The sequence below is a fragment of the Schistocerca piceifrons genome, chromosome X, assembly GCF_021461385.2.
Source record: "Schistocerca piceifrons isolate TAMUIC-IGC-003096 chromosome X, iqSchPice1.1, whole genome shotgun sequence".
Taxonomy (NCBI): Eukaryota; Metazoa; Arthropoda; class Insecta; order Orthoptera; family Acrididae; genus Schistocerca; species Schistocerca piceifrons.
Genome location: NC_060149.1, coordinates 80378732 through 80406000, shown reverse-complemented (window position 1 = coordinate 80406000; position 27269 = coordinate 80378732). Strand labels below are relative to the sequence as shown.

The window sequence follows — 27269 nt, the reverse complement described above, 5'->3', positions numbered from 1 at the left end:
CACCAATCAACTCGTCTTCCTCGCACTTTCAACAGTAAAATTAATTTTACACACACCCAAAAATACCAAACGCAATTAAAGAGTCAAACTTTTATACAGAGCATCAAGCACATATGACAATATTCAAAGCCCGGTTCATATTTACCACCTCCATCATCAATTAAATATTATTACCATTGCCCCAACATTCTCCCAGCGTTCGATTTGTACCTATTTTTCCGCTCTTAACTATTGTCACTAGCGGTCGAATACCACTATCTATAGATTGCATAAATTTCCACATAAAAAAATCTCGTCCTGCCGTTTAGAGACTCCTGTATCCAAACACATAGCATCATTCAACTATCACTTGCTCTTATCTAATAACTCATCCATGAGGTCTGGGGGCAAGATCATCTCTTTCTTTCTTTCTTTCTTTCTTTTCTTTCTTTCAGCAGTAGACAGATATTTTTTTTTACAGTGCTACCTAAACTGAGCCATCAACTTAACATCAGCATTCGCGAAACATATCTTCAAATACGTAAACACACTTACTCAATTACACAGCGGTCCCATTGAGGAAATGACCTTCAATATTACAGTTGTTAATCCAATAGCCGCCCAAACAAGTACTAAATGCTCAAACTAATCCCATTGCGCCTTACAAAGCGAGTGTCCCAGCCAGCGAACCTGACGTTATTCACCCTTTGCTCACAATTTCCACTCACATACATAAAACCATATTCACTCCTGCCAAAACTCACTTAATAATAAGAAAGCATTCTCCCTTTCCAAGCATATATGAGTGTGCATTTATCTTCACCCATCTGATCTGTGCAATTTAAATTGGAGAAAGACATATCTATTACCTTCTGCAACCTGTCTATAAACAGAACGATCTCAGTTACTACAACAGGACCTTGTTTTGACCATTCGCCGGAAATGCGCGCAATGTTGTACGCCTCAAACGAGGTACAAGTACAACAGATCCTCAACACCCTATCATCTTTATCCTCTACCATCAAACTGTGAAAAAGTCACGAAGGCACCAATCCGATCCACCTCCAGCGCGGACAAACGCAATTCACAATACTCCCCCCGAATAACTCAGAGTGCAGCCATCCAAGAATTGCTAACAGCTCGCCAAATCCAACACCTCAAACTACAAATGCCTATATGAACAAGATCATATTAAATATACACACACGCTGCAGAGACCCCTTTAAAGTTTGATCATCCATACTCTAAGCGAATGAGAAGCTGCCTCTGGCCCTTGTTCAAACAGTGTTTTCTAACACGCTTTTGCACACTGCCGAGCATTTCGTCTTTCTGCCACGACTTCGAAGTCATTGTCTGATTCTAAACAGACATTAACGGACTGATGCACAGTCTCTCACAGGAAACTATAACTTTCACCTTATAAATCATATTTTTACAGTCGATAGCATAACATTGAATGCACATGCACGCCTCGCGGAAGGCTCCCTGGACCGGCGGTAGAGTAGTGTTAACGTTCGAATGTGGATCTGCCGCGAGTGATATGGTGAGCAGCATTCACGTCTAAACTTACTCACGTCTGTGTTAAATCATAACAGAGGGTGTATGGGATGATCGATTGAGACAGAGCTGCAACTAGGTACGATTCAAACGTTGACTCTTTTATTCTAGAGAAGAACAAGTTGCTGAAGGTAGATTTTTTTCCCAGTATTCTATTTGGGTGCTTTAGTCACGTGATACAGCCAGCGTTCTAGTCATATGCGGCTACGTGTGCGGTATGTGGTTTAAAGCGCTGTCTACTTGCGATCGTTGACGGTGAACACATCGGTCATCAGAGGACTTCCATCTCATGTGTGATGAAGGTTGACGCATTCCTCTAAATGTACTTTGATTTACGCGATCCCCACCCTATCGCATCGAGCCTTCAGCGTCATAACTAAGTTAGCTGTGGGTATGTGTGAGGGGCTGTAATCATTGTGTACACACTTACCCGACAGAGAGGTGTTTACAGAGTCGGTGACGGGATGACTTTTAATTTTCACATGTTGGACACTGCTTTTATACGTATCTGTTTGCTTGTAGCATGTACCGGCTGCTAATAACTATCGTTTTTTATATAGACCTAATTGAGTAATAGTATTATTTCTGACTCGTGATCTGGTGTGATCATTGGGCACTAGACGTGTCCGCAGGGCTATATTGGGCTTGTATCATAGAAAGGAAAATTTTTACGATTGGGGTAGAGATTGCTCAGCGGAAGGTGACCGGGGAGAAGAATGTATGTCTGACAGGACGGACAAGTAAGCGATCTAAGGCTATTGCCCGTTTTTAAGTACTGAACGTTCTAGTCTTAGGATTGTGTGTGTGTTTATGTTCTCTCTCTCTCTCTCTCTCTCTCTCTCTCTCTCTCTCTCTCTCTCTCTCCTACGGGAACCTTCGATGCACCGATCATGGACTCTAGAACAATACGGTACACATGATAGATTGGATGATTTGCTTAAAAATCTATTCAACTACGTTGTGTATAAATATCGCTCCGTTCTTGTTCTTTTTAACTGTATGCTATTAAATTAAGGCTCTTTGAGATCTGTTACTATAGGTCGATATGGTGTGCTAAGCTCCAAGACTTGATTACATTTCGAAAAATGTGGTGCACTTGGAAGGTTTAGGACTAGGAAAGCTCTATTCGGTCAAGGGACGTGGAGCGTAGCTGTATTCGTCTGCTCGGTTGAGGAATAATTGGGTAGCGATGCTGTGGGGTAGGTAGGTCTTTTAACGTAAGAGGACTAGATAACTCTGTGACCGCCATACGCAGAGAGATTGATCGAGTACTATGCGCGAGGTCTTAGAAATATGTATAGCGTTGTCTGGTATAATTTGATCGTGTTTATGTGTTCGAGAATTAAGTGTGAATGGACGTGCTGAGTAGTCATCTATGACTGGTCGGAATGATACTTGCGATGTATAGGATGTATGGTTTAGCTATTATACTGAAAATAAGAAAATAAGCTGTCACATGATTGTCCAGTGTTGGACTTCCTGTAAAATTTTTCGCGATATCAGCTGTGATGGATAATATTACAGTAGATCGGTGGTGTCTTATCCATCGCATCTGTGCATTGGGTACGACATAATGATTGACTGACAATGCATGCTTGAGTTGGGGGAGAAATTTTGGTTGATGGACCGCAACTTCCAGGGTTGCTAGCACCGAAAACGGTGATCCCGTACTTGTGTGAAAAAATGATCAATCACTAGAAGTTGAACGCAGAGTTATAAACTATTCGGTCACTGCGACATATGAGTTTAAATGTGTTGTTGTTGTGGTCTTCAGTCCTGAGACTGGTTTGATGCAGCTCTCCATCCTACTCTATCCTGTGCAAGCTTCTTCATTTCCCACTACTTATTGCAACCTACATCCTTCTGAATATGCTTAGTGTATTCATCCCTTGGTCTCCCTCTACGATTTTTACCCTCCACGCTGCCCTCCAATACTAAACTGGTGATCCCTTGATGCCTCAGAACATGTCCTACCAACCGATCCCTTTTTCTAGTCAAGTTGTGCCACAAACGTCTCTTCTCCCCAATCCTATTCAATACTTCCTCATTAGTTATGTGATCTACCCATCTAATATTCAGCATTCTTCTGTAGCACCACATTTCGAAAGCTTCTATTCCCTTCTTGTCCAAACTATTTATCGTCCATGTTTCACTTCCATACATGGCTACACTCCATACAAATACTTTCAGAAACGACTTCCTGACACTTATACCTATACTCGATGTTAACAAATTTCTCTTCTTCAGAAATGCTTTCCTTGCCATTACCAGTCTACGTTTTATATCCTCTCTACTTCGACCATCATCAGTTATTTTGCTCCCCAAATAGCAAAACTCCTTTACTACTCTAAGAGTCTCATTTCCAAATTTAATTCCCTCAGCATCACCCGACTTAATTCGACTACATTCCATTATCTTTGTTTTGCTTTTGTTGATGTTCATCTTATATGCTCCTTTCCAGACACTATCCATTCCGTTCAACTGCTCTTCCAAGTCCTTTGCTGTCTCTGACAGAATTACAATGTCATCTGCGAACCTCAAAGTTTTTATTTCTTCTCCATGGATTTTAATACCTACTCCGAATTTTTCTTTTGTTTCCTTTACTGCTCGCTCAATATACAGATTGAACAACATTGGGGAGAGGCTACAACCCTGTCTCACTCCCTTCCCAACCACTGCTTCCCTTTGATGTCCCTCGACTCTTATAACTGCCATCTGGTTTCTGTACAAATTGTAAATAGCTTTTCGCTCCCTGTATTTTACCCCTGCCACCTTCAGAATTTGAAAGAGAGTATTCCAGTCAACATTGTCAAAAGCTTTCTCTAGGTCTACAAATTGTAGGAATGTTGGTTTGCCTTTCCTTAATCTAGCTTCTAAGATAAGTCGTAGGGTCAGTATTGCCTCACGTGTTCCAATATTTCTACGGAATCCAAACTGATCTTCCCCGAGGTCGGCTTCTACTAGCTTTTCCATTCGTCTGTAAAGAATTCGCGTTAGTATTTTGCAGCTGTGACTTATTAAACTGATAGTTTGGTAATTTTCACATCTGTCAACACCTGCTTTCTTTGGGATTGGAATTATTATATTCTTCTTGAAGTCTGAGGGTATTTCACCTGTCTCATACATCTTGCTCACCAGATGGTATAGTTTTGTCAGGACTGGCTCTCCCAAGGCTGTCAGTAGTTCTAATGGAATGTGGTCTACTTCCGGAGCTTTGTTGCGACTCAGGTCTTTCAGTGCTCTGTCAAACTCTTCACGTAGTATCATATCTCCCATTTCATCTTCATCTACATCCTCTTCCATTTCCATAATATTGTCCTGAAGTACATCGCCCTTGTATAGACCCTCTGTATACTCCTTCCACCTTTCTACTTTCCCTTCTTTGCTTAGAACTGGGTTTCCATCTGAGCTCTTGATATTCATACAAGTGGATCTCTTTTCTCCAAAGGTCTCTTTAATTTTCCTGTAGGCAGTATCTATCTTACCCGTAGTGAGATAAGCCTCTACATCCTCACATTTGTCCTCTAGCCATCCCTGCTTAGCCATTTTGCACTTCCTGACGATCTTATTTTTGAGACGTTTGTATTCCTTTTTGTCTGCTTCACTTACTGCATTTTTGTATTTTCTCATTTCATTAATTAAATTTAATATTTCTTCTGTTACCCAAGGATTTCTACTAGCCCTCGTCTTTTTACCTACTTGCTCCTCTGCTGCCTTCACCATTTCATCCCTGAAAGCTACCAATTCTTCTTCTACTGTATTTCTTTCCCCCCATTCCTGTCAATTGTTCCCTTATGCTCTCCCTGAAACTTTGTACAACCTCTGGTTCTTTCAGTTTATCCAGGTCCCATCTCCTTAAATTCCCGCCTTTTTGCAGTTTCTTCAGTTTTAATCTACAGTTCATAACCAATAGATTGTGGTCAGAGTCCACATCTGCCCCTGGAAATGTCTTACAATTTGAAACCTAGATCCTAAATCTCTGTCTTACCATTATATAATCTATCTGAAACCTGTCAGTATCTCCCGGCTTCTTCCATGTATCCAATCTTCTTTTATGATTCTTGAACCAAGTGTTAGCTATGATTAGGTTTTGCTCTGTGCAAAATTCTACAAGGTGGCTTCCTCTTTCGTTTCTTACCCCCAATCCATATTCACCTACTACGTCTCCTTCTCTCCCTTTTCCTACCGACGAATTCCAGTCACCCATGAGTATTAAATTTTCATCTCCCTTCACTATCTGAATAATTTCTTTTATTTCATCATACATTTCATCAATTGCTTCATCATCTGCAGAGCTAGTTGGCATATAAACTTGTACTACTGTGGTAGGCGTGGGCTTCGTATCTATCTTGGCCACAATAATGCGTTCACTATGCTGTTTGTAGTAGCTTACCCGCATTCCTATTGTCCTATTCATTATTAAACCTACTCCTGCATTACCCCTATTTGATTTTGTATTTATAACCCTGTACTCACCTGACCAAAAGTCTTGTTCCTCCTGCCACCGAACTTCACTAATTCCCATTATATCTGACTTTAACCTATCCATTTCCCTTTTTAAATTTTTAAACCTACCTGCCCGATTAAGGGATCTGACATTCCACGCTCCCATTCGTAGAATGCCAGTTTTCTTTCTCCTGATAACGAGTTTAAATGTAGAGGTGGTCAATCACTTTCGAAGGAAGTGGCTACAACGACAGCAGGCTCTTCTATTTTCCTTGTGTTGTGGGTGTCCTTTGGTTAAAATTATTCAATGTTATGCTATCGACTGTAAGAATATGATTTATAAGGTGGAAGGTATAGTTTCCTGTGAGAGACCGTGCATCACTCCGTGTTAATGTCTGTTTAGAATCAGCCAATGACTTCGAAGTCACGGCAGAAAGACGAAATGCTCGGCAGTGTGCAAAAGCGTGTTAGAAAACACTGTTTGAACAAGGGCCAGAGGCAGCTTCTCATTCGCTTAGAGTATGGATGATCAAACTTTAAAGGGGTCTCTGCAGCGTGTGTGTATATTTAATGTGATCTTGTTCATATAGGCATTTGTAGTTTGAGGTGTTGGATTTGGCGAGCTGTTAGCAATTCTTGGATGGCTGCACTCTGAGTTATTCGGGGGGAGTATTGTGAATTGCGTTTGTCCGCGCTGGAGGTGGATCGGATTGGTGCCTTCGTGACTTTCTCACTGTTTGATGGTAGAGGATAAAGATGATAGGGTGTTGAGGATCTGTTGTACTTGTACCTCGTTTGAGGCGTACAACATTGCCCGCATTTCCGGCGAATGGTCAAAACAAGGGCCTGTTGTAGTAACTGAGATCATTCTGTTTATAGACAGGTTGCAGAAGGTAATAGATATGTCTTCCTCCAACTTAAATTGCACAAATCGGATGGGTGAAGATAAATGCACACTCATATATGCTTGGAAAGGGAGAATGCTTTTTTATTATTAAGTGAGTTTTGGCAGGAGTGAGTATGGTTTTATATACGCGAGTGGAAATTGTGAGTGATGGGTGAATGACGTCGGGTTCGCTGGCTGGGGGAGACACTGTTTACATGTCCTGTTCGAGATGCAAGGGGCAGATAGAGATCTGCGCTATTCAGGAATCCATTTGTGCACTGTATGTCGTTAGACAATAGCTGGAGAGCAGGTATAGGGAGAGCCCACTTCAGCATTCTGATCCTGGGGCTGAGTGGACGGCTGTTTAGATGGACAGCTATGTGGCTTTGATATGCCGCCGGCGGGCCTTGGACACTCGCTTTGTAGGGCGCTATGGGATTAGTTTGAGCATTTAGTTCTTGATTGGGTGGTTATTGGATTAACAACTGTAATATTGAAGGTCATGTCCTCAGTGGGACCGCTGTGTAATTGAGTAAGTGTGTTTACGTATTTGAAGATATGTTTCGCGAATGGTGATGTTAAGTTGATGGCTCAGTTTAGGTAGCACTGTTAAAAAACTAGCTTTCTGCTGCTGAAAGAAAGAAAGAATGAAATGGATGATCTTGCCCCCAGACCTCAGGGATGAGTTATTAGGTAAGAGCAAGTGATAGTTGAATGATGCTATGTGTTTGGATACAGGAGTCTCTAAACGGCAGGACGAGATTTTTTTATGTGGAAATTTATGCAATCTAGAGATAATGGTATTCGACCGCTAGTGACAATAGTTAAGAGCGGAAAAATAGGTACAAATCGAACGCTGGGAGAATGTTGGGGCAATGGTAATAATATTTAATTGATGGTGGAGGTGGTAAATATGAACCGGGCTTTGAATATTGTCGTATGTGCTTGATGCTCTGTATAAAAGTTTGACTCTTTAATTGCGTTTGGTATTTCTGGGTGTGTGTAAAATTAATTTTACTGTTGAAAGTGCGAGAAAGACGAGTTGATTGGTGTTTAGATAGAGACTACGTATGTAATTCGAAAAGAGGGGATGAGAATGGTAAATTGATTGATAGGCATGCTTTGTGGGGTGATATATGAGTGTCAAGATAGGGGTGAGGACGTTTGGGTATGTTGATGGTAGGACGCGTGTGAGGATAGGTGCGGTGGGAGGTGTAAATTAGATCTTATTTTTTTAAAAAATGTTGTAAAGTAGGAACAATATTGAGAAGGTTTCTAGATGGCTGGTCACGCGACGAGGCGAGAGCAGGGATGTGTAGTTATGTTTAGTTAAAGGGCCGTGTAATGTCGTGTGAGGAGCAATGTGCAGTGTGCTACAGTGTCATAGGAGGTAAAGACATGTGCTGCTATGATGTGTCAGGCGTATGGAGGCTGCGCTTTGGAATTATGCTACGTTGATATAAAGTTGACTTTCACCCGTGTTCGGTGGTCGCGGCTCGGGATCGCGGTCCTGGACGGACGTATGTGTGTGCTTTGACCGCTGACGAGCACGTTGACCGCGCCAACTCACCCTTGCGGAAGCCGAGCAGGGGCTGTGCGAGCTCTGAAATCAGACGGATGGGTGACTTCACGATCCTGTGGGCAGGGTGCAGAGTGGGGGTACCTGCGCACGTCTGCTGAGTTATTTTGCGAGCGGTTCTGCAGGCTCTGCTATGCGTTATTAGGATAGTTTACGAGTACTGAGCGTATCTACACATCTGTGTGATGTATTATTTAGTAGCATTTTGCTACAGTGTGTAATGAAATTATGATTGGGTGCGTGTCTGTGGGCTGTGCAACATGGCCCAGTACACATCTGGGATTGGTGTTTTGTGATCGCGTGATAGATACACTGTATGGTTAAATAAGTTGATCAAAAAAAAAATAAATAGAGTGTTCTCAATGACTACACGCACCTGCACCGCAGGTCAGAGTGATTGGTTTTCCGTCACCATCTCGGTTGCATGCGAATAGTAATTGTTTTCCCGGCCGTGTTAATCGAGTGTGTCAACGAGCTATGAGCTATTCTGAGAATAGACGTGAAGCCAGGTCCAGACCTGAGACGCCGGCGGTATACATGAGAAGAACAATGCAGCTTTCACATGTGTCGGCTGTCACGAGCACTCGGAAGCTGAACTTGGCTGGAGACTCTAGAATCGCCTTCCCTGCCGACGGCATGCGCGCGACGCCTGCCTTGGAGCGTAATCTTAGGCGCATAGGTAATATCAGTTTCTCTGGTGATAGGTGCGAGTGCGACTGTGTAGAGGTCATGTTTGGGGGAGGCCGAGCAGAGACTTTTGGTCGGTTTGGCAGCTGGTGGTATTTGAACGCGTCTGTTGCACTATTTTGCGAGCATGTCTGTGGATTGTGCGGTGCTTTATTTGGAGAGTTTAAGAGTACAGAGCTCGTCTGCTGATAATGTGTACTCCATTATTTAAGAGCCGTTTGGTATTGTGTGGTGAAGTTAGGAGTTGTTTACGTGTTTGTGGCCTGTGTCAGATGACCACAGTGGGGTCAGTGCGGATGTTTTGTGACAAATCTACTCCACGACTAAATAAAAGCGTTCCAAATAAATAGAGTGCAGTCCTTCCTTAATTCCCCGAGCAGCACAGCGCAGTCTGAGCTGTTTTTGGGCAATAACGGCAATCTGGTCAGAATGTGAGTGAGTAGACAAATAACTGGACAAATTTATCTGTAGAGGAGTTAAAGGTCTGGATTGGAATGAATATCTTGATGGGTGTTGTTGTGTTGCCAAGTGTAGTGCACTACTGGAGTTCAGAAACTGCCTTATGTCAGCCTTACATATCGAAACCTATGAGAAGTAAAAGTTTCAAAAAGATATGTTGCAAATAAATAAAGTACACTCGTTCCTCCTTCCATCAGCCTATGAACTGAAATTATTTCCGAAAATTAGCAGTTGTTTGGCTATTTGGAGGTAAATGTTTTGCATTATTTATGAGCGGTTCACATGTCTGTAGGCTGTGCTATGAGTTATTTTTAACTGTTTAAAATTAGCAAGCGTGTGTGTAGAACATTGTAAATGAGTTATATAGGAGTGTATTGCAGGTCTGTATGATGTGGGTGGGACATGTCGGTGTGATAGATATACTCCATTCCTAAATAAAGTATATTCGCTCCTCCATCCATAGACTTATTGCAGGGTGAGTCCGTTTTACCAGAAACGAGTAGGGAGTGGTTGGGTGCTTGTGGCTTAGTTTGAAACAATTTTCTTAGGTTGGTGGCGGAAGCGCAAGTGAGCTTTGTTTATTGGCAGATTTGGAACTTGGCGCTGGTTCCTAGGTGGCGATCTGGTCCTCGAAAAGTAGTTGAAATTAGGGAGTTGAAAACGTTTGCATACCTATATGAAATTGTAAATTGGATTATTTAATATAGCGGGGTGGTGAGTGTGAATTAGCGAGCGTTCTCGCGACGAGCAAACGCGCTGTTATACGGTCATGGTGGATTCCACTGTCGGTGAAACTATGGCGCCAAATGTATCCATTGTCCGGCACGCGGTCGACAGGTTCCATCGTGTCCAGCGTTAACCGCTCGCGGGTAACCGCTCGCGGGCGCGGCTGACCGTTTGTGGCGGGGCCCTGAGGCGCCGCTCGCCGCCTAGCTGGGGCGCTGGCCGTGGGGGTGTGCTTGACGTCAACCGGCCAGGGAGTGGGCTCAACTGGCTGGGCGTACATCAGCTGCGCTCTGGAGTTTCGCTGTGTGAGTATGGAGAAGTCAGTTGGAACACACCTGCATGACCGTAATGTCTGAATTAAAGAGTAATTTTCCAGGTATTTACAGAAGGCTATGTCCGTCGCGTGTATGGAGGGTGTGTGACGTAAGCGGGGCGGCGGCGCAGCGATTGTACAGTTATTACTCGCGCGCGAGAGCAAGTCAATTAGCGGGTGTTCTAGTGCGGTCCAAACGTGCTATTATATAGTCATGGCGGATTCCACTGTCGAGCAAACTTTGCCGCCAAAAGTGTAGCACTGCGTTCTCGCTCGCACAGGGACACGTGGTGGACGGTGAGTGGTCGGCATCGACACATTTGAACGTGGCGCCGAAAGTGTTGCAGGGAAACGGCCGACCGTTGTGCGATTCAGCTCTGAGGGAGACAATTTTGGCGGGAAACATGTGGAGGCCACGAATACACGTGGTGAGCGAACAAGGGGCCACTGTGACGTCAAACTCGACAAGTTCCAGCGTGTCCAGCGAAAACATGTTTACGACGTGGGAGCGATCTCTGAGCTCGCCCCCCCGCGCTAGTGGCCAGCCACCTCACGTGACAGGCGTAGGCAGTGTCTCCGTGCACTGGCCAGGGGGTGGCGAAGATTTGAACTAATTCAGTTGGAGTGCGGATGTCGTGGTGACCGCACTGTGATATCAAATGGTTCAAAATGGCTGGCTCTGAGCACTATGCGACTTAACTTCTGAGGTCATCAGTCGTCTAGAACTTAGAACTAATTAAACCTAACTAACCTAAGGACATCACATACATCCATGCCCGAGGCAGGATTCGAAACTGCGACCGTAGCGGTCGCTCGGTTCCAGACTGTAGCGCCTAGAACCACACGGCCACTCCGGCCGGCGCGATATCAAAGATGTGTGTGCTGACTTTGTTGGAGAACAAGTGATGACCGTACTGCTTGAAATAAAGTCTTCAGTCCCTTACCCCCTGCAGAATCAAAGGACGTGAATTACGTTACTATAAGTGCTGTTTATTATTTGACGCGATTATGATAGGCTACCAGAGAAAAAAATAAGTGACGGAGAAAGCTCGTACATGTGATCAATTATGGTGTTGGGGATTTGAACTTGCGAAAGATTTTTGTTATGGATGTAAGCAGAATGGCTTTCTCACCGAGAAAATCGGATATCTTGAATAAATAAAAAATGATAATAATACATAGAAGTACAATTTTCGTGAAAATATCGTGTCAGAATTTGATTTTGCGCAATTTTCTAGTGGAGGTAGGCCTATAATAATAAATGATAATGGATGGTAATAAATGATAATGAATGATATTAAATGACAATGAATGATAATGAATGTTAATAAATGATAATGAATAATAATAAACAAGAGTAAGGTTTTGCAGCCATTATCGTGTAGGAATTTGAATTTGGAGGGAATTTTCTAGTGGAGGCAGATCAATATTAATAAATAACAAATGATAATAAATGATACTGAATGATAATGAATGATAATAAATAACAATGAATGATAATGAATGCTAATAAATGGTAATGAATGATAATGAATAATAAACAAAAGGAAGGTTTTGCAGCCATTATCATGTTGGAATTTGTATTTGGAGGGAATTTTGTAGTGGAAGCAGGTCAATAATAATAAATAATAATAAATGAAAATAAATAATAATAAATGATAATAAATAATAATAAATGATATTCAATAATAATGAATAATAATAATAATAGAAACATGTACGGTCTTTGCTTGCATTATCCTGTTGGAATTCAAACCTGCTGCCATTTTTGCTTCTGGAGGCTTAGGTTGGTGGACGTAGCACAATTGGCCTATTTTGCCCGCCAAGATTAAAAATTCCCGCCATTTTTTCTTGAGGTTAGGTTAGTGGACATGGCACAATTGGCCTATTTTTTCACCAAAATCCGCCATCTTGTATTACGTCATGCGCTGTTGCCAAGTCTACATGCTGCCATCTTGGATGACGTCATCGCCGCCATCTTGAATAAATTTGGGAACAATGGAGAGTGGGGTGGCACCACCCTTGTCCCCCTACTCACATCTGCCTCCATCCCTTTGGTGTACGTTCTGTACTATCCAAACTGCGAACCGAATTTTGGATCATTGGAGCTCCTCAGGCCATCAAAAAAATCCTACAGTCATACCTCGCGTGCAGGATCTTGAAGATTCCACGAGGGCAACAGATCGAAACACCGCTGCCACCTGAACGAATTTCGCCTGCCAAACCATTTGCTGTAACCGGAATAGACTTTGCTGGCCCACCATTCATCAGAGTGGGGAAGGAAATGCACAAGTCATATATCACTCTTTTCACATGTGCTACCACACGAGCTGTACACCTCGAACTCTGTACAGACTTGTCAACGGACAAGTTTCTTATGGCACTTCAGCGATTCGCCGGAAGACGCGGACTACTCCACACGATATATACAGATAACGCAAAAACATTCCACGCCACGAATATGGAACTAGCTCAACTTTGGAAGGCATTAACCACCAGAAAAACTTATCAGTTCCTCTCCCACCACGATATTACTGCGAAATTAATTGTCTCCCTGGCTGCTTGGTGGAGAGGACGTTGGGAAAGAATGGTGGGCACTATAAAGCGTTGCCTACGGAAGGTATTGGGACTCGCAAAGCTCACTGAGGAACAACTGAACACCACCTTGATCAGTATTGAAGCCGCAGTGATGTACTTCTAGAAAGTGAGAGACTGTTTGTTTACTCTTAGGACAGTGTATCTTTGACATGGTGTATTGTATGATCTGTGACTATGGAATAAAGTGTTGTCAGACTGCTAATCGCTGCTCTACTGTAATTCACGACATTGCTACAGAGTCGTTCCAGTAACCCTCCTCTGAATTTAAACACTTCCGCTAGCCACCAAACTCCCAAGACGTGTACAGTATTGAGCATATCTGGGATGCCTTGCAACGTAATGTTCAGAAGAGATCTCCATCCCCTCGTACTCTTAAGGATTTGTGGACTGCTCTGTAGGATTCATGGTGCCAGTTCCCTCCAGCACTACTTGAGACGTTAATCGAGTCCGTGCCGCATCGCGTTGAGGCACGTCTGTGTGCTCGTGGGGGCCCTACACAATTTAGGTAGTTGTACCAGTTTCTTTGGCTCTTCAGCTTAAGTGTAATTAAGTGCCATCTTTGATACTGCTTCACCAACTCACAACCAAAATGTAATTCTCTCACTATTTTTTTGTCCATAATTGAGAGACGAGTTGGGCCAAGCACCCTTCAACTAAATGGCACTATTCTGCTGCTCTATTGCTTGCTTGTGGACAGACTGGATGTGCGAGGTGTCAATGCTAGCAGGCGCCTAGAAATCGGTCAACAGTTGTTTCAGTACAGGTATATTTTTAAAGTGCTCAACGAAGATGTGCAGGTGGTACTGAGGGTGTGGCCAAACTCAGGGATCTTAGGGGGACCCTTTGCAATTTCATTCACACGTATATCATACGCCCTCTCCCCCTCCAGGATAACAGCGTAGGAGGGTGTCAAAGAAGAGGCCTCAAAAACATAAACACCCTTTGTTGCTCTGGATAACGTTCAAATTTCGTTGACTGGTTTTGAACGATCTCCATATACCAAACCACAAAATTGTGGTCTCACTACGGTCCAAAGGGGTCAGATCATTGTAATGGGGTTTCAGCAGTACGACGTCAGTAGAGAAGGGCTGTATCATCCAGGAGGTTGTCAACTGTGTTAAAGGTAGTCAAGAACGTCATTCTGTTGCACATAGCATTGCAAACTGGCGTTCTCGCCTGCGGAATGTGTGTAAATGAACGCCCATGGTAAGGGGTGTATGAAGAGCTTCCTATTGCGTGACATGTTCACAGTAATGTTTGGCAGAATTTTGCGAAATTTGATGCTAATGTGACATCATTGACCCATCTTATAGCCCACATGAACTTATGAGCTCTGTTTTTTTTTCGTATGTGTCGACAGCTTGCTGTTTCAAGCGTCGACGAACCCAAGGGTGCCACACTTTTGCACCTTTACAGAGGAAGGTTATAGAAAGCTTTGAGCCTAATTTCATACGTCAACATCACAAGAGGAAAAATGTGATGGGATTTCAAACAAGTGACCCTTTGAAACTTCCTGGCAGACTAATACTGTGTGCCGGACCGAGACTCGAACTCGGGACCTTTGCCTTTTGCGTGCAAGTGCTCTACCATCTGAGCTACCCAAGCACGACTCACGCCCCGTCCTCACAGCTTTGCATCCGCCAGTACCTCGTCTCCTCCTTTCCAAAGTGATCTGCCAGGAAGTTTCATATCAGCACACACTCCGCTGCAGAGTAAAAATCTCATTTTGTAAGTGACCCTTTAATCGTTTTGCTCAGTGTATGTAATTTGCTACGGATCTGGAAATTAATAAGTAGTCCGCTGCACCTGCAAACTAATGGTAAAATAGAGCATGTGCATCATTCTGTTGGTAGGATGTAGAGTTGATAAGTGAACTCTTATCATAATGATTGGAATACATACTTGTCATTTGTCGTAACAGCATACAACTCTATGGCTCACACTCGTACTGGGCTATGCCCTTAGGAAGTGGTGTATGGGGAGGAAGATTCATATGGTTAGAACAAAAATTTCCAAATATGGGGAACTAGTTTAAAACCTCGCCAAGATACTAAGGGAAATATGGAAATGTGACGAGGGGGCAAACACGAAGACCTGGGAACACAAAGAGCTGGTACAAAAACACACAGGCAATTACTTCAGTATAGTGTAGGGCAGTGGGTGATGCTATAAAGCCCATATACCCGAAAGGGGAAACAAACAAGTTCATTATGAGGAAACAGTGACCATACCAGATAACAGAGGCAACATCGCCAATCAGTGTCAAGCTTCAGTTGCCATCTAGAATGACGGTAATTCATGTCAGGCGCCTACGACCATTTGACAGCGCCCCAGACTCATTACTACAAGTTTCCACAGCCATTGCTAGGAAGAAGATGGATGGAAGTAATAAGGGAATGGTCCAGGGCGACATGTCGAAGCATACACTGAAATTATTCACACATGAAGAATACACCAAAGAAATGCACGGTCAAAATCTTAGCTGCTAAGGCGCACTGTTAGTACCTTTTTTTTATATGTTAATGTTACACATTTTTGCCGCATGAAGAACCGCTTAGAGCAATGGTTACTACAGCCATTTCTGCTCGGCGCGCGAGTCGGCGAATAAGCAGACGCAGCCACAAGAAAAGTAGCGTTGCCAAAAGCGAAGGCAAAAGTGCACACACGCATATTTTAAGCGTTTAAACCATACCAACGATGTCTCAAATCATTAACTTTGTGAAACTTGCAGTTCAGACATAATTGTTAAACAAGTGACTAGCAGAAGAAAGAAAATCAAGGTATGCATGATGTTACATGATAGACAGCTTCCATTAGTCGGAACTTTAATTTGTTGACATGAGATGTTTTATAACAATTCCTGTAACACGTTTCTTATAATAATTTTTAATAACGTATATTTTACCAACAATAAGCGGTTCCTTCTTTATTCGCTGTAGTCGTCACAAAAATGTGAAGTGTCCATTGGATGACGAAAACAAACACGTTCCTTGCACAAGGCACACCGGTTAAAAGAAACATTAATGCATGAAATCACTTTACAGCAGTTAATATTTTTATTTAGACAGTACTAGGATGTAGTAAGAAATAGTCGTGTATATCATTCTGGATAATGTACTGGGTACTGGGAATTCTTGATCAAATTCGTAAGATGTGGTGATGCAAACTGACAATACAAAAAGACTAAAATTTAAGAACACTGTTCGTTGATGAACCTGAAATAGTAAAGAGCTGTCAGAAAAATTGTTCGACAATTTTCTGAAAAATGCATTACACGGTTAAAAAATTTCTTTATGCAGATTCAGACTCACTCTGATAATTCCGTGTTGTACCTGAATTATATACACATCAAAAGAAGTTTTGCATCACCTCGGTTCCCAGAGTTCTGGAACCTGTACAGAAAATTGGAATAGAGATCAACATAAACATCGTTTCCGCCATTTCTATTGGTCATGAAAATCACACATTGCATGTTGTACCACCATACAGTGAAACCTTCAGAGGTCGTGGTCCAGATTGCTGTAGACACCGGTATGTCTAATAACCAGTAGCACGTCCTGTTGCAATGATGCATTCCTATCTTCGACGTGGCATACTATCCAAATTTCATCAAGGCACTGTTGGTCCAGATTGTCCCACTCCTCATCGGCGATTCAGCATGGATCTCTCAGAGTGGTTGGTGGGTCAAATCGTCAATAAACAGCCCCTTTTGGTCTATCCCAGGTATGTTCGATAGCGTTCATGTCTGGAGAACATGCTGGAAGCTCTAGTCGAGCGATGTAGTTATCCTGAAGGAAGTCATTCACAAGAAGTGCACGATGGGGGAGCAAATTGTGGTCCATGAAGACGAATGCCTCGCCAATATGCTCGCGATGTGGTTGCACTATCGGTCGCAGGGTGGCGTTCAGGTGTCGTATAGCCGGTACGGCGCCTTCCAGGACCACGAGCGGCGTACGTTCGCCCGACATCACGCCGCCCCAAAACGGCAGGGAACCTCGCCCTTACTGCACTTGCTGGACATTGTGTCTAAGGCGTTCAGCCTGGCCGGGTTGCCTCCAAACACGTCTCCGACTATTTTCTGGTTGAAGGCATATGCAACACTCATCGGTGAAGAGATCGTGATGCTAATCCTGAGCGGTCCATTCGGCATGTTGTTGGGCCCATCTGTACCGCGCTGCCATGGTGTCGTGACTGCAAAGATGGGCATCGTCATAGACGTCGGGAGTGAAGTAGCGCATCATGCAGTCTATTGTGCACAGTTTGAGTCGTAACACGACATACCGTGGCTGCACGAAAAGCATTATTCAACATGGTGGCGTTGCTGTCAGGGTTCCCCCAAGCTATAATCTGTAGGTAGCGGTCACCCACTGTAACAGTAGCCCTTGGGCGGCCTGATCGAGGCATGTCATCGACAGTTTCTGTCTCTCTGTATATGCTACATGTCCGAGCAACATCGCTTTGGTCCACTCAGAGACGCGTGGCCACTTCCCTTGTTGAGAGCCCTTCCTGTCACCAAGTAACAATGCGGACGCGATCAAACCGCGGTATTGGCTGTCTAGGCGTGGTTGAACTACAGACAACACGAACCGTGTGCCTCCTTCCTGGTGGAATAACTGGAACTGATCGGCTGTTGGACCCCCTCTGTCTAATAGGTGATGCTAATGCATGGTTGTTTAAATCTTTGGGTGGGTTTTGTGACATATCTGAACAGTCGAAGGTACTGTGTCTCTGATACAATATCCACGGTCAACGTCTATCTTCAGGATTTAAGTCCAGTCAAAGAATGCAACAAAAGCACTGACTTTTTTCTGCAACTGGGAAGGAACTTTTCCGATGGAATATTGAAAATTATTCTCTCTCATTTTTCGAAATTTTTCTACGTCGATTACAATGTTTTTGGAACTATTGTTGTTGTTGCGGTCTTCAGTTCAGAGACTGGTTTAATGCAGCTCTCCATGCTACTCTAACCTGTGCAGTCCTCTTCATCCCCAAATAACTACTGCAGCCTACATCCTTATGAATCTGCGTAGTGTATTCATCTCTTGGTCTCCCTCTACGATTTTTACCCTCCACGCTGCCCTCCAATGCTAAATTGGTGATCCCTTGATGCCTCAGAACGTGTCCTACCAACCGATCCTTTCTTCAAGTCTAGTTGTGCCATAAATTCCTCTTCTCCCAATTCTAATCAGTACCTCTTCGATCTACTCATCTAATCTTCAGCATTCTTCTCTAGCATCACATTTCGAAAGCTTCTATTCTCTTCTTGTCCTAACTATTTATCATCCATGTTTCACATCCATACATGGCTCCACTCCATACAAATACTTTCAGAAAAGACTTTCTGGCTTCTTGTCTAAACTATTTATCGTCCATCTTTCACATCCATACATGGCTCCACTCCATACAAATACTTTCAGAAAAGACTTTCTGACACTTAAATCTATACTCGATGTTAACAAATTTCTCTTCTTCAGAAACGCTTTCCTTGCCATTGCCAGTCTACATTTTATAACCTCTCTACTTCGACCATCAGCAGTTATTTTTCTCCCCAAATAGCAAAACTCATGTACTACCTTAAGTGTCTCATTCCCTAATCTGATTCCCTCAGCGTCACCTAATTTAATTAGACTACATCCCGTTATCCTCGTTGTGATTTTGTTGATGTTCTTATTATATCCTCCTTTCAAGACACTGTCAATTCGGTTCAACTGCTCTTCCAGGTCCTTTGCTGTCTCTGACAGAATTACAATGTCGTCAGCAAAGCTCACTGTTTCTGATTCTTCTCCATGGATTTTAATTCCTACTCCCAAATTTTTCTTTTGTTTCCTTTTCTGCTTGCTCAATATACAGATTGAATATCAGGGATAGACTGCAACCCTGTCTCACTCCCTTCCCAACCACTGCTTCCCTTTCATGCCCCTCGACTCTTATAACTGCCATCTGCTTTCTGTACAAATTCTAAATAGCGTTTTGCTCCTTGCCACCTTCTGAATTTGAAAGAGAGTACTCCAGCCAATGTTGTCAAAAGCTTTCTCTAATTCTACAAATCCTAGAAATGTAGGTTTGCCTTTCCTTTATATATCTTCTAAGATAAGTCGTAGGGTCAGTATTGCCTCGCGTGCTCCAACATTTCACGGAATCCGAAGTGATATTCCCCAAGGCCGATTTCTTCCAGTTTTTCCATTCGTCTGTAAAGAAATCGTGTCAGTATTTTGCAGTCGTGACTTATTAAGCTACTAATTCGGCAATTTACACATCTGTCAACACTTGCTTTCTTTGGGATTGGAATTATTATATTTTTCTTGGAGTCTGATACATCTTGCTGTCCAGATGGTAGAGTTTTGTCGGGGCTGGCTCTTCCAAGGCTATCAGTACTTCTAATGGAATGTTGGCTACTCCCCGGACCTTGTTTCGACTTAGGTCTTTCAGTGCCCTGTCAAATTCTTCACGCAGTATCATATCTCCCATTTCATTTTGCCCTATGTCCTCTTACATTTCCACAATATAGCCCTCAAGTACATCGCTCTTGTATATACCCTCTATATACTCCTTCCACCTTTCTGCTTTTCCTTCTTTGCTTAGAACTGGTTTTCCATGCGTGCTCTTGATATTCATACAAGTGTTTCTCTTTTTCCAAAGGTCTCTTTAATTTTCCTGTAGGCATTATATATCAATGGAGTATGAGAAAATAATGATTTTGTCCACAGCAACGTCTTTCTGGGACTCCATTATTAAAGAATCCGTAGAAATACGACTGGCGGAAAATCTGTTAAACCGTGACAGCGGCTACCAGCTGGACAGTGCATGGAATCCCATCTCCACGATTTGCTCAAATCGAAGACGACAGAGTGCGTCGACGTCCGAGGCAAACAGCAGCGCAGAGGGCGACTGAGTTCCGCTATTCCACCAGCGAGGGCGCTGCCGGCGGGCAGTGTTGGTTCAACAATCAAGTTTTCGACGCATGCGCAGAATAGTTACAGTATATATTGCGGAGCGGAGGATATTATCGCCAGTCTGCGACGGCCCATCTGAAGATGACTGGCAGGTGCCCAGTTGAAATATCGTGCGAAGTATTGAATGACGACCGGCTGCAAGCCCGAAATTTGTTTGAACAGTATATATCTTACTCCTAGCGATATACGCCTCTACAGCCTTACATTTGTCCCATAGCCACCCCTGCTTAATCATTTCTCACTTCCTGTCGGTCTCATTTTTGAGATGTTTGTATTCCTTTTTGCCTCCTTCATTTACTGCATTATTGTATTTTCTCCTTTCATCAATTAAATTCCGTATGTCTTCTGTTACCCAAGGATTTCTACTTGCCCTCGTCTTTTTACCTACTTGATCTTCTGCTGCCTTCACTATTTCATATCTCAAAGCTACCCATTCTTCTTTTACTGTATTTCTCTGCCCCGTATTTGTAAATCGTTTCCTAATACTCTCTCTGAAGCTCTCTACAAGCTCTGGTTCCTTCTGTTTATCCAGGTTCCATCTCCTTAAATCCCCACCTTTTTGCAGTTTCTTCAGTTTTAATCTACAGTTCATAACCAATAGATTATGGTCAGAGTCCACATCTGCCCTTGGAAATGTGTTACAATTTAAAACCTGGTTCCTAAATTTCTGTCTTACTATTATATAATCTATCTGAAACCTTCCAGTGTTGCCGGCCGCGGTGGCCGTGCGGTTCTAGGCGCTGCAGTCCGGAACCGCGGGACTGCTACGGTCGCAGGTTCGAATCCTGCCTCGGGCATGGATGTGTGTGATGTCCTTAGGTTAGTTAGGTTTAAGTAGTTCTAAGTTCTAGGGGACTGATGACCTAAGATGTTAAGTCCCATAGTGCTCAGAGCCAGAGCCTTCCAGTGTCTCCAGGCCTCTTCCACGTATAAAAGCTTCTTTCGTGATTCTCAAACCAAGTATTAGCTATGATTAAGATATGATTCAAAATCTACCAGGCAGCTTCCTCTTTCATTCCTTACCCCCATTCCACATTCACCTACTACTTTTCCTTCTCTTCATTTTCCTACTATCGAATTCCAGTCCTCCATGACGATTAAATTTTCGTCTCCCTTCACTATCTGAATAATTTCTTTTACCCCATCATACATTTCTTTAATCTCTGCATCATCTGCGGAGCTATTTGGCATATAAACTTGTACTACTGCAGTAGGCGTGGGCATCGTGTATATCATGGCTCACTTTGCTGTTTGTAGTAGCTCACCCGCGCTCCAATTTTTTTATTCATTATTAAACCTACTTCTGCATTACCGCTATTTGATTTTGTTTTTATAACTCTGTATTCACCTGACCGGAAGTCTTGTTCCTCCTGCCACCGAACTTCACTAATTCCCACTATATCTAACTTCAAACTATCCATTTCCTTTTTTAAATTTTCTAACCTACGTTCTGATCCGTAGAACGCCAGTTTTCTTCCTCCTGGTAACGACGTCCTCCTGAGTAGTACCCGCCCGGATTTTGGAACTAAAAGGTCCTTTCTAAAATTGTGGTCCAAATTTGCTTGATGAGAGATACAAAGCTACGGAGTACTCCAATGATAATTATCACTGGCATTGTTGCATACGAATGTGTCATAGCATTCTTTGACTGCACGATCTCCTCTGTATATTTTTCGCTCAAAATGATAAAGTATGCAGAATGAGACTTTCACTCTGCAGCGGAGTGTGCGCTGATATGAAACTTCCTGGCAGATTAATATTGTGTGCCGGACCGAGACTCGAACTCGGGACCTTTGCCTTTTTGGGGCAAGTGCTCTACCAACTGAGCTACCCAAGGACGACTCACGCCCCGTCGTCACAGCTTTACTTCCGCCAGTACCTCGTCTCCTACCTTCCAAACTTTACAGAAGCTCTCCTGCGAACTTTGCAGAACTAGCACTCCTGAAAGAAAGGATATTGCGGAGACATGACTTAGCCACAGCCTTGGGGATGTTTCCAGAATGAGATTTTCACTCTGCAGCGGAGTGTGCGCTGATATGAAACTTCCTGGCAGAGTAAAACTGTATGCCGGACCGAGACTCGAACTCGGGACCTTTCCTCAGTTTGTAGAGCACTTGCCCGCGAAAGGCAAAGTTCTCCAGTTCGAGTCTCGGTCCGGCACACAGTTTTAATCTGCCAGGAAGTTCGATAAAGCATGGTTTCCATAAAACCTGACTGATTGGCTTCATACATAGCATTCTAGGGGGAATGAAGAAGCTTCGTCTTCACATCAGCTATGAATTGCTCCATGGTATTACCTATAATGACATCTCCTCTGCATGTCTACTTGAAGTAAACGAAGTAATTTTGTGGATTTCTTTTCCATATAATTTCTTGATTCTGTTTTAACTGGTCGAAGAAATCTGAAAATCAGAATATTAATCTTACTTGCAATTCAGAGGGCCCAGTCTCGAAGATCTCCCTCGGTAAGGGTGCACTGATTCTCATGGATAGTTGTAAGGCATTGAATATAGTTCGTATTTCACACTTCTGTGAATTTCATTTTGGCGCCTGTTTCGTACTTGATGTAGATCTTTCTTCCATTTATACAGCTCATGTACAGATTTTACGAAGTTAAACAGGCTTTTAGTGTACATGTTTTCTTTAGTCTACGAAGGTACTGTATTTTTGTTCTGGACTTTATTTAACACAAAAATTTTCATTCAAACCACAATCGAGAATGTTATTTCCTGTTTCTTCTAACGTTTCCACAATTTATAACGAAATGTCGACATCATTTGAATGAATGTCCAAGAAATTATCTGCGAAATAACACTCATGTGGGTCTTCAGGACAAGTAGGTGATTTCGATTGCATACTATGTTCTTCATATTTACTCTTTGCAAGGTTAAAAACATTAACAGCATCCCACATTATTGCGAATCTCTGACACATACACGAAGACGGATGCCATTAGCAAGCATATACTAAGAAACCAAAGAGGATTAATTAAGTTTTGTCTCAATTGTTGACGCTTAGCTATACAGCAAAAGCAACTGCTAATTAATACTGACATTAAATGAGCTGCAAATCTGAATGAACAGTAACTGTGAACAATTGTGTCAAAAAAACTGTCTACCCAAACTGCAATTCGCTTTACAAATTACGATCGCGAAGCTGAACAGAGGGCCGTTTATGCATTTTCACGAGGTTATGTGGGGTTCTTATGGAAATCCCAAAGACGCTGCACGAAGCAGTAAAAAACCATGGTACCACTAGCTGAAATCGATGTGGGCACCAAACCACAGGAAAGGAAAGCAGTATTAGATATAGATGTTAAATGTTTTATATGTTGCCATACAGGTTACATGAAGCATAATTTCTCGGAACAACAGTGACACGCTAATAAATGTTTTGGACATTATGAACGGAATTGTACGAACAAAGAGTTGCAGAGAGAGGAAAGGTGGTAACAAAGTAAACCCATTATTCAATGTTTAAATGGGGAAGGTCTGCTGTGTCCACTGTACAACGCTGCCAGAAAGGCTTAGCACAGGTTGCCTCTGTGTGGAATCGGTAGCAGACTTTTTCCTGACTGGTTACATGAAAGGGAAGTTGTGCAAATATTTATAAGATACTGGTGCTCAAGTATCTGTAGCAAGTAGGAATATACTTAGTACAGTAGAACTGAATCCACTAAAATGGATTTTAAGCGGAGTAGATAGAGCTCATTTTGACTGACTTGGGTTAGCGGTGTTCGGATTCTGAGAGGAGGAACTAACTTCTGGGTTAATGTAGAGATTCTCCGTGCGGCTGATAGTGGCTATGAAGTTATACAAAGTTTAGATTTCCTGATTGCGAACCATGCTAACAGTATCTCCTCGGTTTTACAGGTGGAAATCATTACTCTCGCAAGGTCTCCTAAGGTCAACTTGAGAGATATCATACCGAGAGGTACTGGAAAATTAATTTGGTTTGATGTACGAGTTGTTCTACTAGTTAACTATCTGTGTATATTTGAACCTATGTCTGAGACTGAAGAACTAGATAAAGCACGAGCTTTTACACAGAACAGTTTGTTCCATCTTTGGGAAATTGATGGTAGCAGAGTTGTGTTTGTAAGCATTGATAACTTTAGTTCTGAAAAGGTGAGCTATCACAAGGTACTCTTGTAACCAGCTCAGACATATTGGATGAAGATAAATTAGACAAGAATTTCACATCAGTCTATGCAATGCCAGAGCAGCCTTTCAGTTTGACCACATCTAGTGGGACCGAACAAAGACGAAATACAGAGACTATTAGAAGAATAGGATAAGTTATTTGATCCTCCTGGACCATGGCCTGCCAAGCCACTACCTCAACATCGTATTCCCACTTGGAGTGAGACACCAGGACCATTGTCAGGGAGGGGCGGGGGCAGTGGGGTAAATGTACCTCAGGCCTTACTAAAGAGAAATCAAACGCAAGTTTACAAAATGCAGTAATGATTTTGAATAAAAAACCTGAGTGCTGGACGCCCTCACTTAAGCCATGAGATACTTTAGAAAGATCATATATATATACATGGTGTTCTTTTGAACTGAAGACACTGAAATATCTCGAAAACTACACATTGGACCAAAAAAGGTTATAATTTCAATTTGTTTGTATCGGGGGGGGGGGGGGGCATCCAATGATACCACTCGACTCCCCACCCCACCCAGTGCACTGTTGGGGGGGGGGGGGGGAGTGGAGGGGCAACTTTGAAATATTCAGTGGGAACCCACACGTTTTACTGCAGATTACGATCCCTCAGCTAAATCTACATACGTTTTGTCTGAAGCATTTTAATTTTATTCGTTTCGCCACATATGGAGCTGTAATCGGAGGAATAGAAATGGTATACAGTTGTAATTTACAAAATGAAACTCAGTGCCCTTAAATATCTAATGACAAGTGGGAGCCCACCTCCATGCTGCGAGGGTAGGACAGGTCACTACTTCATTACTTCCAGTTGGGGACTCCTTTTGCAAAGTTGTATTCCTCCGACATATCGAACAGGGGACTACTCGACCTGCCATTGTGGCCGAGGTTCGAGGTGAAAGCTACTCTACTTTTCCAACTATAGCAAGTATTCAAATGTAGTACTATCAACTTCCAAACACTTAGTGATCCGGTTTTCAAATGGCCGTACACAGGACAGAAGCATATTTGCGGGAATGTCAGCAGAGGCGTATTGAATGTCAGCACAGGCGTTTCTGATGCTGTCCACCACGTCTTCACGGCGTGTTGGCACTTACTGGTACACATTATCTTGAAATAGCCCCACAGAAAGAAATCCGGCGACGTCAAATCCGGCGACCTAGCGGACCAATTAATGTGACCATCTCTGCCGATCCATCGACCAGTGTAAACATGGTCAAATATGAGCCGTGCTTCAATTGCGTAATGCACTGGGCAAACGCCACTCTGAAACCAATTACATTATCAAACGTCCAGGGCAACATTCTGCAGTAGTACAGGAAGTTCCTGTTCCAAAAACGTACAATATTTGCGTCTATTCGACGTGCCATCGATAAAATACGGACCAATAAGTTTTTTCCCAATGATGCAACACCATACGTTAACCGACCAAGGAAGGACGTTGATGGTCACCTTGCCGTAACCAGTTGGGATTGTCTACGTTCCAGTAATGCACGTTATGCTGGTTGACACTGCCATGGTTTGTAAATGAAGACTCACAGGTAAATAGTACCTCGGCAAAGAATGTGGGGTCGTTTGCATTTGTTGACGTGCCCATTCACAAAACAGTACGCAATAATGGAAATCTATGCTATGAAGTTCTTGATACAGTAACAGTATAGATGATCCTCACGACGATGCATTATTGTGACAATACTATCTACTGACATACCGGAATCGCGGTGTAATTGCCGGGCGCTTACCCGTGTTTTCTGCACTGTCGCTGGTAAACGTTGTTTCATTAGCTTCTCCTGTAATACGTTTGCTTCGTTTCCTTCAGCCGGTCTGTACGCTTCTATTAGACACAAAGGCGTTCACAACCTTGTAGAGAGTGAGTTTTCTGTGGAAAACGCTCGGCATACAAGGCAACAGCTATCTCAACATTTCTACTACATTCTCCGTTAATCAGTATCAATTTAACTTTTTCTTCTGTGGTTGCAACATTCATCGTCCACTTGCGCGTCTGTTCTACAAATGATAGGTAGGCGTGCAGGCAATAAACACTGCGAAAGTTTTGTAAAGTTTTAAGCCGCTCTCTGTTTTACATTTGCGAGATACATTGGCTCTGGTCGCTCCGTACTGCCTGTTATGATACGTCATAGTTCGCTACATGGTCATGGTGGCGCATCGACTAGTCCCCCGTTCGATATGTCGGAGAATACAACGTTACGAATGGGGTTTCCATTGTGGTCAGTTACGACTGTGTACCCAATTCTATTCCTCTGATTACAGCGCCATCTGTGGCGAAACGAAGGAAATGCCTCAGACAAAACGTACGTAGATTTTTCCATAAAATCATAATCTGCAATAAAAAAAGCGGGTTCCCATTGAAGATTTCAAAGTTGTCCCACGCACTAGGGTGGTATCATTGGATGTCCCCCTCCGAACAAAAAATTTGAATTATAACTTTTTTGCTCCGATGTGTAGTTTTCGAGATATTTCAATGTCGTCACTTAAAATGAACACCCCGTATAACTAATGGTGCAAAATACTATGGTTCTGCATGTAAGGCGCGAACAGTACATCACACTATGTATAGCAAAGAACATTATTATTAAAGACGTCAGAGTGTTGTAACATCTACGAACGTATTTTGATTTATGTCAGTTGATTCCAGATTTTAATGGAACTATAAGTGCTGGTTGATGATAAAGTGCAGCTATTTACAGAGGTCCAGTGTTGGCTGTAATTATGGTATGGCAGCGAAATTTGGTAGATATTCTAATACGTTAATGTGGAACCGATTTTCATTGGAAAAAATTATTTCTAATATTGGCCACCAGGCTTAAATACGGCGCTGTAATGCAAGAAAGACGTATAGAAACATTTCCAAATGTAATAGTTTAGGAACAGGACGTGAGCAGAAAAGGTGAGACAAGTGAG

The 27269-nt window shown here is 42.8% G+C and overlaps 1 protein-coding gene and 1 non-coding gene across 2 annotated transcripts in view; both read right to left on the bottom strand.

The window, feature by feature from the left end:
- Positions 1–27269, bottom strand: part of LOC124722185 (dynein axonemal heavy chain 7-like) — a 913348-nt gene that overhangs the window by 807884 nt on the left and 78195 nt on the right. The window lies entirely within an intron of this gene.
- Positions 21946–22022, bottom strand: Trnaf-aaa. Its single transcript has one exon. It is a non-coding gene; the product is annotated as a tRNA-Phe (tRNA).